We start from the raw sequence: 13687 nt of genomic DNA, 5'->3' as shown, positions 1-13687 counted from the left end.
CGATTGCGCCCACAGGAAAGCTTCCAGCACGGAAAGCTGTAGCTGGTTTTCACTGCCCCTTGGAACTGCATTCGCTGATAGACAGACACTCGCTTTCTACAAAAGCTTTCGTTCGTAAAGGGGCAACAATGTGTATTTCTCTCTCGCAGAGCCCGCCTGCCAAATTCGAAACGTCCAGCGATTGCGCCCACAGGAAAGCTGCCAGCACGGAAAGCTGTAGCTGGTTTTCACTGCCCCTTGGAACTGCATTCGCTGATAGACAGACATTCGCTTTCTACAAAAGCTTTCGTTGGTACAGGGGCAACACTGTGTATTTCTCTCTCGCAGAGCCCGCCTGCCAAATTCGAAACGTCCAGCGATTGCGCCCACAGGAAAGCTGCAAGCACGGAAAGCTGTAGCTGGTTTTCACTGCCCCTTGGAACTACATTCGCTGCTAGACAGACATTCGCTTTCTGCAAAACCTTGCCTTCGTAAAGGGGCAACACTGTGTATTTCTCTCTCGCAGAGCCCGGTTGCCAAATTCGAAACGTCCAGCGATTGCGCCCACAGGAAAGCTTCCAGCACGGAAAGCTGTAGCTGGTTTTCACTGCCCCTTGGAACTGCATTCGCTGATAGACAGACATTCGCTTTCTACAAAAGCTTTCGTTGGTACAGGGGCAACACTGTGTATTTCTCTCTCGCAGAGCCCGGTTGCCAAATTCGAAACGTCCAGCGATTGCACCCACAGGAAAGCTGCCAGCACGGAAAGCTGTAGCTGGTTTTCACTGCCCCTTGGAACTACATTCGCTGATAGACAGACATTCGCTTTCTGCAAAACCTTGCCTTCGTAAAGGGGCAACACTGTGTATTTCTCTCTCGCAGAGCCCGGCTGCCAAATTCGAAACGTCCAGCGATTGCGCCCACAGGAAAGCTGCCAGCACGGAAAGCTGTAGCTGGTTTTCACTGTCTCTTGGAACTGCATTTGCTGATAGACAGACATTCGCTTTCTACAAAAGCTTTCGTTGGAACACGGGCAACACTGTGTATTTCTCTCTCGCAGAGCCCGGTTACCAAATTCGAAACGTCCAGCGATTGCGCCCACAGGAAAGCTGCCAGCAAGGAAAGCTGTAGCTGGTTTTCACTGCCCCTTGGAACTGCATTCGCTGATAGACAGACATTCGCTTTCTACAAAAGCTTTCGTTGGTACAGGGGCAACACTGTGTATTTCTCTCTCGCAGAGCCCGGTTGCCAAATTCGAAACGTCCAGCGATTGCGCCCACAGGAAAGCTGCCAGCACGGAAAGCTGTAGCTGGTTTTCACTGCCCCTTGGAACTGCATTCGCTGATAGACAGACATTCGCTTTCTACAAAAGCTTTCGTTGGTACAGGGGCAACACTGTGTATTTCTCTCTCGCAGAGCCCGGTTGCCAAATTCGAAACGTCCAGCGATTGCGCCCACAGGAAAGCTGCCAGCACGGAAAGCTGTAGCTGGTTTTCACTGCCCCTTGGAACTACATTCGCTGCTAGACAGACATTCGCTTTCTGCAAAACCTTGCCTTCGTAAAGGGGCAACACTGTGTATTTCTCTCTTGCAGAGCCCGGTTGCCAAATTCGAAACGTCCAGCGATTGCGCCCACAGGAAAGCTGCCAGCACGGAAAGCTGTAGCTGGTTTTCACTGCCCCTTGGAACTGCATTCGCTGATAGACAGACATTCGCTTTCTACAAAAGCTTTCGTTCGTAAAGGGGCAACACTGTGTATTTCTCTCTCGCAGAGCCCGGCTGCCAAATTCGAAACGTCCAGCGATTGCGCCCACAGGAAAGCTGCCAGCACGGAAAGCTGTAGCTGGTTTTCACTGTCTCTTGGAACTACATTCGCTGATAGACAGACATTCGCTTTCTGCAAAACCTTGCCTTCGTAAAGGGGCAACACTGTGTATTTCTCTCTCGCAGAGCCCGGCTGCCAAATTGAAACGTCCAGCGATTGCGCCCACAGGAAAGCTGCCAGCACGGAAAGCTGTAGCTGGTTTTCACTGCCCCTTGGAACTGCATTCGCTGATAGACAGACATTCGCTTTCTACAAAAGCTTTTGTTGGTACAGGGGCAACACTGTGTATTTCTCTCTCGCAGAGCCCGGCTGCCAAATTCGAAACGTCCAGCGATTGCGCCCACAGGAAAGCTGCCAGCACGGAAAGCTGTAGCTGGTTTTCACTGCCCCTTGGAACTGCATTCGCTGCTAGACAGACTTTCGCTTTCTACAAAAGCTTTCGTTGGTACAGGGGCAACACTGTGTATTTCTCTCTCGCAGAGCCCGGTTGCCAAATTCGAAACGTCCAGCGATTGCGCCCACAGGAAAGCTGCCAGCACGGAAAGCTGTAGCTGGTTTTCACTGCCCCTTGGAACTACATTCGCTGCTAGACAGACATTCGCTTTCTGCAAAACCTTGCCTTCGTAAAGGGGCAACACTGTGTATTTCTCTCTCGCAGAGCCCGGTTGCCAAATTCGAAACGTCCAGCGATTGCGCCCACAGGAAAGCTGCCAGCACGGAAAGCTGTAGCTGGTTTTCACTGCCCCTTGGAACTGCATTCGCTGATAGACAGACATTCGCTTTCTACAAAAGCTTTCGTTCGTAAAGGGGCAACACTGTGTATTTCTCTCTCGCAGAGCCAGGCTGCCAAATTCGAAACGTCCAGCGATTGCGCCCACAGGAAAGCTGCCAGCACGGAAAGCTGTAGCTGGTTTTCACTGTCTCTTGGAACTACATTCGCTGATAGACAGACATTCGCTTTCTGCAAAACCTTGCCTTCGTAAAGGGGCAACACTGTGTATTTCTCTCTCGCAGAGCCCGCCTGCCAAATTCGAAACGTCCAGCGATTGCGCCCACAGGAAAGCTGCCAGCACGGAAAGCTGTAGCTGGTTTTCACTGCCCCTTGGAACTGCATTCGCTGATAGACAGACATTCGCTTTCTACAAAAGCTTTTGTTGGTACAGGGGCAACACTGTGTATTTCTCTCTCGCAGAGCCCGCCTGCCAAATTCGAAACGTCCAGCGATTGCGCCCACAGGAAAGCTGCCAGCACGGAAAGCTGTAGCTGGTTTTCACTGCCCCTTGGAACTGCATTCGCTGATAGACAGACACTCGCTTTCTACAAAAGCTTTCGTTCGTAAAGGGGCAACACTGTGTATTTCTCTCTCGCAGAGCCCGGCTGCCAAATTCGAAACGTCCAGCGATTGCGCCCACAGGAAAGCTGCCAGCACGGAAAGCTGTAGCTGGTTTTCACTGCCCCTTGGAACTGCATTCGCTGATAGACAGACACTCGCTTTCTACAAAAGCTTTCGTTCGTAAAGGGGCAACACTGTGTATTTCTCTCTCGCAGAGCCCGGCTGCCAAATTCGAAACGTCCAGCGATTGCGCCCACAGGAAAGCTTCCAGCACGGAAAGCTGTAGCTGGTTTTCACTGCCCCTTGGAACTGCATTCGCTGATAGACAGACATTCTCTTTCTACAAAAGCTTTCGTTGGTACAGGGGCAACACTGTGTATTTCTCTCTCGCAGAGCCCGGTTGCCAAATTCGAAACGTCCAGCGATTGCACCCACAGGAAAGCTGCCAGCACGGAAAGCTGTAGCTGGTTTTCACTGTCTCTTGGAACTACATTCGCTGATAGACAGACATTCGCTTTCTGCAAAACCTTGCCTTCGTAAAGGGGCAACACTGTGTATTTCTCTCTCGCAGAGCCCGGCTGCCAAATTCGAAACGTCCAGCGATTGCGCCCACAGGAAAGCTGCCAGCACGGAAAGCTGTAGCTGGTTTTCACTGCCCCTTGGAACTGCATTCGCTGATAGACAGACATTCGCTTTCTACAAAAGCTTTCGTTCGTAAAGGGGCAACACTGTGTATTTCTCTCTCGCAGAGCACGGCTGCCAAATTCGAAACGTCCAGCGATTGCGCCCACAGGAAAGCTGCCAGCACGGAAAGCTGTAGCTGGTTTTCACTGTCTCTTGGAACTACATTCGCTGATAGACAGACATTCGCTTTCTACAAAAGCTTTCGTTGGTACAGGGGCAACACTGTGTATTTCTCTCTCGCAGAGCCCGGTTGCCAAATTCGAAACGTCCAGCGATTGCGCCCACAGGAAAGATGCCAGCACGGAAAGCTGTAGCTGGTTTTCACTGCCCCTTGGAACTGCATTCGCTGATAGACAGACATTGGCTTTCTACAAAAGCTTTCGTGGGTACAGGGGCAACACTGTGTATTTCTCTCTCGCAGAGCCCGGTTGCCAAATTCGAAACGTCCAGCGATTGCGCCCACAGGAAAGCTGCCAGCACGGAAAGCTGTAGCTGGTTTTCACTGCCCCTTGGAACTACATTCGCTGCTAGACAGACATTCACTTTCTACAAAAGCTTTCGTTGGTACAGGGGCAACACTGTGTATTTCTCTCTCGCAGAGCCCGCCTGCCAAATTCGAAACGTCCAGCGATTGCGCCCATAGGAAAGCTGCCAGCAAGGAAAGCTGTAGCTGGTTTTCACTGTCTCTTGGAACTGCATTCGCTGATAGACAGACACTCGCTTTCTACAAAAGCTTTCGTTCGTAAAGGGGCAACACTGTGTATTTCTCTCTCGCAGAGCCCGGCTGCCAAATTCGAAACGTCCAGCGATTGCACCCACAGGAAAGCTGCCAGCACGGAAAGCTGTAGCTGGTTTTCACTGCCCCTTGGAACTGCATTCGCTGATAGACAGACATTCGCTTTCTACAAAAGCTTTCGTTGGAACAGGGGCAACACTGTGTATTTCTCTCTCGCAGAGCCCGGCTGCCAAATTCGAAACGTCCAGCGATTGCGCCCACAGGAAAGCTGCCAGCACGGAAAGCTGTAGCTGGTTTTCACTGCCCCTTGGAACTGCATTCGCTGATAGACAGACATTCGCTTTCTACAAAAGCTTTCGTTGGAACAGGGGCAACACTGTGTATTTCTCTCTCGCAGAGCCCGGTTGCCAAATTCGAAACGTCCAGCGATTGCACCCACAGGAAAGCTGCCAGAACGGAAAGCTGTAGCTGGTTTTCACTGCCCCTTGGAACTGCATTCGCTGATAGACAGACACTCGCTTTCTACAAAAGCTTTCGTTCGTAAAGGGGCAACACTGTGTATTTCTCTCTCGCAGAGCCCGGCTGCCAAATTCGAAACGTCCAGCGATTGCGCCCACAGGAAAGCTGCCAGCACGGAAAGCTGTAGCTGGTTTTCACTGCCCCTTGGAACTGCATTCGCTGATAGACAGACATTCGCTTTCTGAAAAACCTTGCCTTCGTAAAGGGGCAACACTGTGTATTTCTCTCTCGCAGAGCCCGGTTGCCAAATTCGAAACGTCCAGCGATTGCGCCCACAGGAAAGCTGCCAGCACGGAAAGCTGTAGCTGGTTTTCACTGCCCCTTGGAACTGCATTCGCTGATAGACAGACATTCGCTTTCTACAAAAGCTTTCGTTCGTAAAGGGGCAACACTGTGTATTTCTCTCTCGCAGAGCCCGGTTGCCAAATTCGAAACGTCCAGCGATTGCGCCCACAGGAAAGCTGCAAGCACGAAAAGCTGTAGCTGGTTTTCACTGCCCCTTGGAACTACATTCGCTGCTAGACAGACATTCGCTTTCTGCAAAACCTTGCCTTCGTAAAGGGGCAACACTGTGTATTTCTCTCTCGCAGAGCCCGGTTGCCAAATTCGAAACGTCCAGCGATTGCGCCCACAGGAAAGCTGCCAGCACGGAAAGCTGTAGCTGGTTTTCACTGCCCCTTGGAACTGCATTCGCTGATAGACAGACATTCGCTTTCTACAAAAGCTTTCTTTGGTACAGGGGCAACACTGTGTATTTCTCTCTCGCAGAGCCCGGCTGCCAAATTCGAAACGTCCAGCGACTGCGCCCACAGGAAAGCTGCCAGCACGGAAAGCTGTAGCTGGTTTTCACTGCCCCTTGGAACTACATTCGCTGCTAGACAGACATTCGCTTTCTGCAAAACCTTGCCTTCGTAAAGGGGCAACACTGTGTATTTCTCTCTCGCAGAGCCCGGTTGCCAAATTCGAAACGTCCAGCGATTGCGCCCACAGGAAAGCTTCCAGCACGGAAAGCTGTAGCTGGTTTTCACTGCCCCTTGGAACTGCATTCGCTGATAGACAGACATTCGCTTTCTACAAAAGCTTTCGTTCGTAAAGGGGCAACACTGTGTATTTCTCTCTCGCAGAGCCCGGCTGCCAAATTCGAAACGTCCAGCGATTGCACCCACAGGAAAGCTGCCAGCACGGAAAGCTGTAGCTGGTTTTCACTGTCTCTTGGAACTACATTCGCTGATAGACAGACATTCGCTTTCTGCAAAACCTTGCCTTCGTAAAGGGGCAACACTGTGTATTTCTCTCTCGCAGAGCCCGGTTGCCAAATTCGAAACGTCCAGCGATTGCGCCCACAGGAAAGCTGCCAGCACGGAAAGCTGTAGCTGGTTTTCACTGCCCCTTGGAACTGCATTCGCTGATAGACAGACATTCGCTTTCTACAAAAGCTTTCGTTCGTAAAGGGGCAACACTGTGTATTTCTCTCTCGCAGAGCCCGGCTGCCAAATTCGAAATGTCCAGCGATTGCGCCCACAAGAAAGCTGCCAGCACGGAAAGCTGTAGCTGGTTTTCACTGTCTCTTGGAACTGCATTCGCTGATAGACAGACATTCGCTTTCTACAAAAGCTTTCGTTGGTACAGGGGCAACACTGTGTATTTCTCTCTCGCAGAGCCCGGTTGCCAAATTCGAAACGTCCAGCGATTGCGCCCACAGGAAAGCTGCCAGCACGGAAAGCTGTAGCTGGTTTTCACTGCCCCTTGGAACTGCATTCGCTGATAGACAGACATTCGCTTTCTACAAAAGCTTTCGTTGGTACAGGGGCAACACTGTGTATTTCTCTCTCGCAGAGCCCGCCTGACAAATTCGAAACGTCCAGCGATTGCGCCCACAGGAAAGTTGCCAGCACGGAAAGCTGTAGCTGGTTTTCACTGCCCCTTGGAACTGCATTCGCTGATAGACAGACATTCGCTTTCTACAAAAGCTTTCGTGGGTACAGGGGCAACACTGTGTATTTCTCTCTCGCAGAGCCCGCCTGCCAAATTCGAAACGTCCAGCGATTGCGCCCACAGGAAAGCTGCCAGCAAGGAAAGCTGTAGCTGGTTTTCACTGCCCCTTGGAACTGCATTCGCTGATAGACAGACATTCGGTTTCTACAAAAGCTTTCGTTGGTACAGGGGCAACACTGTGTATTTCTCTCTCGCAGAGCATGGTTGCCAAATTCGAAACGTCCAGCGATTGCGCCCACAGGAAAGCTGCCAGCACGGAAAGCTGTAGCTGGTTTTCACTGCCCCTTGGAACTACATGCGCTGCTAGACAGACATTCGCTTTCTGCAAAACCTTGCCTTCGTAAAGGGGCAACACTGTGTATTTCTCTCTCGCAGAGCCCGGTTGCCAAATTCGAAACATCCAGCGATTGCGCCCACAGGAAAGCTGCCAGCACGGAAAGCTGTAGCTGGTTTTCACTGCCCCTTGGAACTGCATTCGCTGATAGACAGACATTCGCTTTCTACAAAAGCTTTCGTTGGAACAGGGGCAACACTGTGTATTTCTCTCTCGCAGAGCCCAGTTACCAAATTCGAAACGTCCAGCGATTGCGCCCACAGGAAAGCTTCCAGCACGGAAAGCTGTAGCTGGTTTTCACTGCCCCTTGGAACTGCATTCGCTGATAGACAGACACTCGCTTTCTACAAAAGCTTTCGTTCGTAAAGGGGCAACACTGTGTATTTCTCTCTCGCAGAGCCCGGCTGCCAAATTCGAAACGTCCAGCGATTGCGCCCACAGGAAAGCTGCCAGCACGGAAAGCTGTAGCTGGTTTTCACTGTCTCTTGGAACTACATTCGCTGATAGACAGACATTCGCTTTCTACAAAAGCTTTCGTGGGTACAGGGGCAACACTGTGTATTTCTCTCTCGCAGAGCCCGGTTGCCAAATTCGAAACGTCCAGCGATTGCGCCCACAGGAAAGCTGCCAGCACGGAAAGCTGTAGCTGGTTTTCACTGCCCCTTGGAACTGCATTCGCTGATAGACAGACACTCGCTTTCTGCAAAACATTGCCTTCGTAAAGGGGCAACACTGTGTATTTCTCTCTCGCAGAGCCCGGTTGCCAAATTCGAAACGTCCAGCGATTGCGCCCACAGGAAAGCTGCCAGCACGGAAAGCTGTAGCTGGTTTTCACTGCCCCTTGGAACTGCATTCGCTGATAGACAGACATTCGCTTTCTACAAAAGCTTTCGTTGGTACAGGGGCAACACTGTGTATTTCTCTCTCGCAGAGCCCGGTTGCCAAATTCGAAACGTCCAGCGATTGCGCCCACAGGAAAGCTGCCAGCACGGAAAGCTGTAGCTGGTTTTCACTGCCCGTTGGAACTGCATTCGCTGATAGACAGACATTCGCTTTCTACAAAAGCTTTCGTTGGTACAGGGGCAACACTGTGTATTTCTCTCTCGCAGAGCCCGGTTGCCAAATTCGAAACGTCCAGCGATTGCGCCCATAGGAAAGCTGCCAGCACGGAAAGCTGTAGCTGGTTTTCACTGCCCCTTGGAACTACATTCGCTGCTAGACAGACATTCGCTTTCTGCAAAACCTTGCCTTCGTAAAGGGGCAACACTGTGTATTTCTCTCTCGCAGAGCCCGGTTGCCAAATTCGAAACATCCAGCGATTGCGCCCACAGGAAAGCTGCCAGCACGGAAAGCTGTAGCTGGCTTTCACTGCCCCTTGGAACTGCATTCGCTGATAGACAGACATTCGCTTTCTACAAAAGCTTTCGTTCGTAAAGGGGCAACACTGTGTATTTCTCTCTCGCAGAGCCCGGCTGCCAAATTCGAAACGTCCAGCGATTGCGCCCACAGGAAAGCTGCCAGCACGGAAAGCTGTAGCTGGTTTTCACTGTCTCTTGGAACTGCATTTGCTGATAGACAGACATTTGCTTTCTACAAAAGCTTTCGTTGGAACAGGGGCAACACTGTGTATTTCTCTCTCGCAGAGCCCAGTTACCAAATTCGAAACGTCCAGCGATTGCGCCCACAGGAAAGCTGCCAGCACGGAAAGCTGTAGCTGGTTTTCACTGCCCCTTGGAACTGCATTCGCTGATAGACAGACACTCGCTTTCTACAAAAGCTTTCGTTCGTAAAGGGGCAACACTGTGTATTTCTCTCTCGCAGAGCCCGGTTGCCAAATTCGAAACGTCCAGCGATTGCGCCCACAGGAAACCTGCCAGCACGGAAAGCTGTAGCTGGTTTTCACTGTCTCTTGGAACTACATTCGCTGATAGACAGACACTCGCTTTCTGCAAAACATTGCCTTCGTAAAGGGGCAACACTGTGTATTTCTCTCTCGCAGAGCCTGGTTGCCAAATTCGAAACGTCCAGCGATTGCGCCCACAGGAAAGCTGCCAGCACGGAAAGCTGTAGCTGGTTTTCACTGCCCCTTGGAACTGCATTCGCTGATAGACAGACACTCGCTTTCTGCAAAACATTGCCTTCGTAAAGGGGCAACACTGTGTATTTCTCTCTCGCAGAGCCCGGTTGCCAAATTCGAAACGTCCAGCGATTGCGCCCACAGGAAAGCTGCCAGCACGGAAAGCTGTAGCTGGTTTTCACTGCCCCTTGGAACTGCATTCGCTGATAGACAGACATTCGCTTTCTACAAAAGCTTTCGTTGGTACAGGGGCAACACTGTGTATTTCTCTCTCGCAGAGCCCGGTTGCCAAATTCGAAACGTCCAGCGATTGCGCCCACAGGAAAGCTGCCAGCACGGAAAGCTGTAGCTGGTTTTCACTGCCCGTTGGAACTGCATTCGCTGATAGACAGACATTCGCTTTCTACAAAAGCTTTCGTTGGTACAGGGGCAACACTGTGTATTTCTCTCTCGCAGAGCCCGGTTGCCAAATTCGAAACGTCCAGCGATTGCGCCCATAGGAAAGCTGCCAGCACGGAAAGCTGTAGCTGGTTTTCACTGCCCCTTGGAACTACATTCGCTGCTAGACAGACATTCGCTTTCTGCAAAACCTTGCCTTCGTAAAGGGGCAACACTGTGTATTTCTCTCTCGCAGAGCCCGGTTGCCAAATTCGAAACATCCAGCGATTGCGCCCACAGGAAAGCTGCCAGCACGGAAAGCTGTAGCTGGCTTTCACTGCCCCTTGGAACTGCATTCGCTGATAGACAGACATTCGCTTTCTACAAAAGCTTTCGTTCGTAAAGGGGCAACACTGTGTATTTCTCTCTCGCAGAGCCCGGCTGCCAAATTCGAAACGTCCAGCGATTGCGCCCACAGGAAAGCTGCCAGCACGGAAAGCTGTAGCTGGTTTTCACTGTCTCTTGGAACTGCATTTGCTGATAGACAGACATTTGCTTTCTACAAAAGCTTTCGTTGGAACAGGGGCAACACTGTGTATTTCTCTCTCGCAGAGCCCAGTTACCAAATTCGAAACGTCCAGCGATTGCGCCCACAGGAAAGCTGCCAGCACGGAAAGCTGTAGCTGGTTTTCACTGCCCCTTGGAACTGCATTCGCTGATAGACAGACACTCGCTTTCTACAAAAGCTTTCGTTCGTAAAGGGGCAACACTGTGTATTTCTCTCTCGCAGAGCCCGGTTGCCAAATTCGAAACGTCCAGCGATTGCGCCCACAGGAAACCTGCCAGCACGGAAAGCTGTAGCTGGTTTTCACTGTCTCTTGGAACTACATTCGCTGATAGACAGACACTCGCTTTCTGCAAAACATTGCCTTCGTAAAGGGGCAACACTGTGTATTTCTCTCTCGCAGAGCCTGGTTGCCAAATTCGAAACGTCCAGCGATTGCGCCCACAGGAAAGCTGCCAGCACGGAAAGCTGTAGCTGGTTTTCACTGCCCCTTGGAACTGCATTCGCTGATAGACAGACATTCGCTTTCTACAAAAGCTTTCGTTGGAACAGGGGCAACACTGTGTATTTCTCTCTCGCAGAGCCCGGTTACCAAATTCGAAAAGTCCAGCGATTGCGCCCACAGGAAAGCTGCCAGCACGGAAAGCTGTAGCTGGTTTTCACTGTCTCTTGGAACTGCATTTGCTGATAGACAGACATTCGCTTTCTACAAAAGCTTTCGTTGGAACAGGGGCAACACTGTGTATTTCTCTCTCGCAGAGCCCGGTTGCCAAATTCGAAACGTCCAGCGATTGCGCCCACAGGAAAGCTGCCAGCACGGAAAGCTGTAGCTGGTTTTCACTGCCCCTTGGAACTACATTCGCTGATAGACAGACATTCGCTTTCTACAAAAGCTTTCGTTGGTACAGGGGCAACACTGTGTATTTCTCTCTCGCAGAGCCCGGTTGCCAAATTCGAAACGTCCAGCGATTGCACCCACAGGAAAGCTGCCAGCACGGAAAGCTGTAGCTGGTTTTCACTGCCCCTTGGAACTGCATTCGCTGATAGACAGACACTCGCTTTCTACAAAAGCTTTCGTTCGTAAAGGGGCAACACTGTGTATTTCTCTCTCGCAGAGCCCGGCTGCCAAATTCGAAACGTCCAGCGATTGCGCCCACAGGAAAGCTGCCAGCACGGAAAGCTGTAGCTGGTTTTCACTGTCTCTTGGAACTGCATTTGCTGATAGACAGACATTCGCTTTCTACAAAAGCTTTCGTTGGAACAGGGGCAACACTGTGTATTTCTCTCTCGCAGAGCCCGGTTGCCAAATTCGAAACGTCCAGCGATTGCACCCACAGGAAAGCTGCCAGCACGGAAAGCTGTAGATGGTTTTCACTGCCCCTTGGAACTGCATTCGCTGATAGACAGACACTCGCTTTCTACAAAAGCTTTCGTTGGAACAGGGGCAACACTGTGTATTTCTCTCTCGCAGAGCCCGGTTGCCAAATTCGAAACGTCCAGCGATTGCGCCCACAGGAAAGTGCCAGCACGGAAAGCTGTAGCTGGATTTCACTATCTCTTGGAACTACATTCGCTGATAGACAGACATTCGCTTTCTACAAAAGCTTTCGTGGGTACAGGGGCAACACTGTGTATTTCTCTCTCGCAGAGCCCGGTTGCCAAATTCGAAACGTCCAGCGATTGCGCCCACAGGAAAGCTGCCAGCACGGAAAGCTGTAGCTGGTTTTCACTGCCCCTTGGAACTACATTCGCTGATAGACAGACACTCGCTTTCTGCAAAACCTTGCCTTCGTAAAGGGGCAACACTGTGTATTTCTCTCTCGCAGAGCCCGGTTACCAAATTCGAAAAGTCCAGCGATTGCGCCCACAGGAAAGCTGCCAGCACGGAAAGCTGTAGCTGGTTTTCACTGCCCCTTGGAACTGCATTTGCTGATAGACAGACATTCGCTTTCTACAAAAGCTTTCGTTGGAACAGGGGCAACACTGTGTATTTCTCTCTCGCAGAGCCCGGCTGCCAAATTCGAAACGTCCAGCGATTGCGCCCACAGGAAAGCTGCCAGCACGGAAAGCTGTAGCTGGTTTTCACTGCCCCTTGGAACTGCCTTCGCTGATAGACAGACATTCGCTTTCTACAAAAGCTTTCGTTCGTAAAGGGGCAACACTGTGTATTTCTCTCTCGCAGAGCCCGGCTGCCAAATTCGAAACGTCCAGCGATTGCGCCCACAGGAAAGCTGCCAGCACGGAAAGCTGTAGCTGGTTTTCACTGTCTCTTGGAACTGCATTTGCTGATAGACAGACATTCGCTTTCTGCAAAACCTTGCCTTCGTAAAGGGGCAACACTGTGTATTTCTCTCTCGCAGAGCCCGGTTACCAAATTCGAAAAGTCCAGCGATTGCGCCCACAGGAAAGCTGCCAGCACGGAAAGCTGTAGCTGGTTTTCACTGTCTCTTGGAACTGCATTTGCTGATAGACAGACATTCGCTTTCTACAAAAGCTTTCGTTGGAACAGGGGCAACACTCTGTATTTCTCTCTCGCAGAGCTCGGTTGCCAAATTCGAAACGTCCAGCGATTGCGCCCACAGGAAAGCTGCCAGCACGGAAAGCTGTAGCTGGTTTTCACTGCCCCTTGGAACTGCATTCGCTGATAGACAGACATTCGCTTTCTACAAAAGCTTTCGTTGGTACAGGGGCAACACTGTGTATTTCTCTCTCGCAGAGCCCGGTTGCCAAATTCGAAACGTCCAGCGATTGCGCCCACAGGAAAGCTTCCAGCACGGAAAGCTGTAGCTGGTTTTCACTGCCCCTTGGAACTGCATTCGCTGATAGACAGACATTCGCTTTCTACAAAAGCTTTCGTTGGTACAGGGGCAACACTGTGTATTTCTCTCTCGCAGAGCCCGGTTGCCAAATTCGAAACGTCCAGCGATTGCGCCCACAGGAAAGCTGCCAGCACGGAAAGCTGTAGCTGGTTTTCACTGCCCCTTGGAACTACATTCGCTGATAGACAGACACTCGCTTTCTGCAAAACCTTGCCTTCGTAAAGGGGCAACACTGTGTATTTCTCTCTCGCAGAGCCCGGTTACCAAATTCGAAAAGTCCAGCGATTGCGCCCACAGGAAAGCTGCCAGCACGGAAAGCTGTAGCTGGTTTTCACTGCCCCTTGGAACTGCATTTGCTGATAGACAGACATTCGCTTTCTACAAAAGCTTTCGTTGGAACAGGGGCAACACTGTGTATTTCTCTCTCGCAGAGCCCGGTTACC

The sequence above is a fragment of the Mycteria americana genome, chromosome 1 (assembly GCF_035582795.1).
Source record: "Mycteria americana isolate JAX WOST 10 ecotype Jacksonville Zoo and Gardens chromosome 1, USCA_MyAme_1.0, whole genome shotgun sequence".
NCBI classification, from domain to species: domain Eukaryota; kingdom Metazoa; phylum Chordata; class Aves; order Ciconiiformes; family Ciconiidae; genus Mycteria; species Mycteria americana.
Note: the sequence above shows the minus strand (reverse complement) of the source record.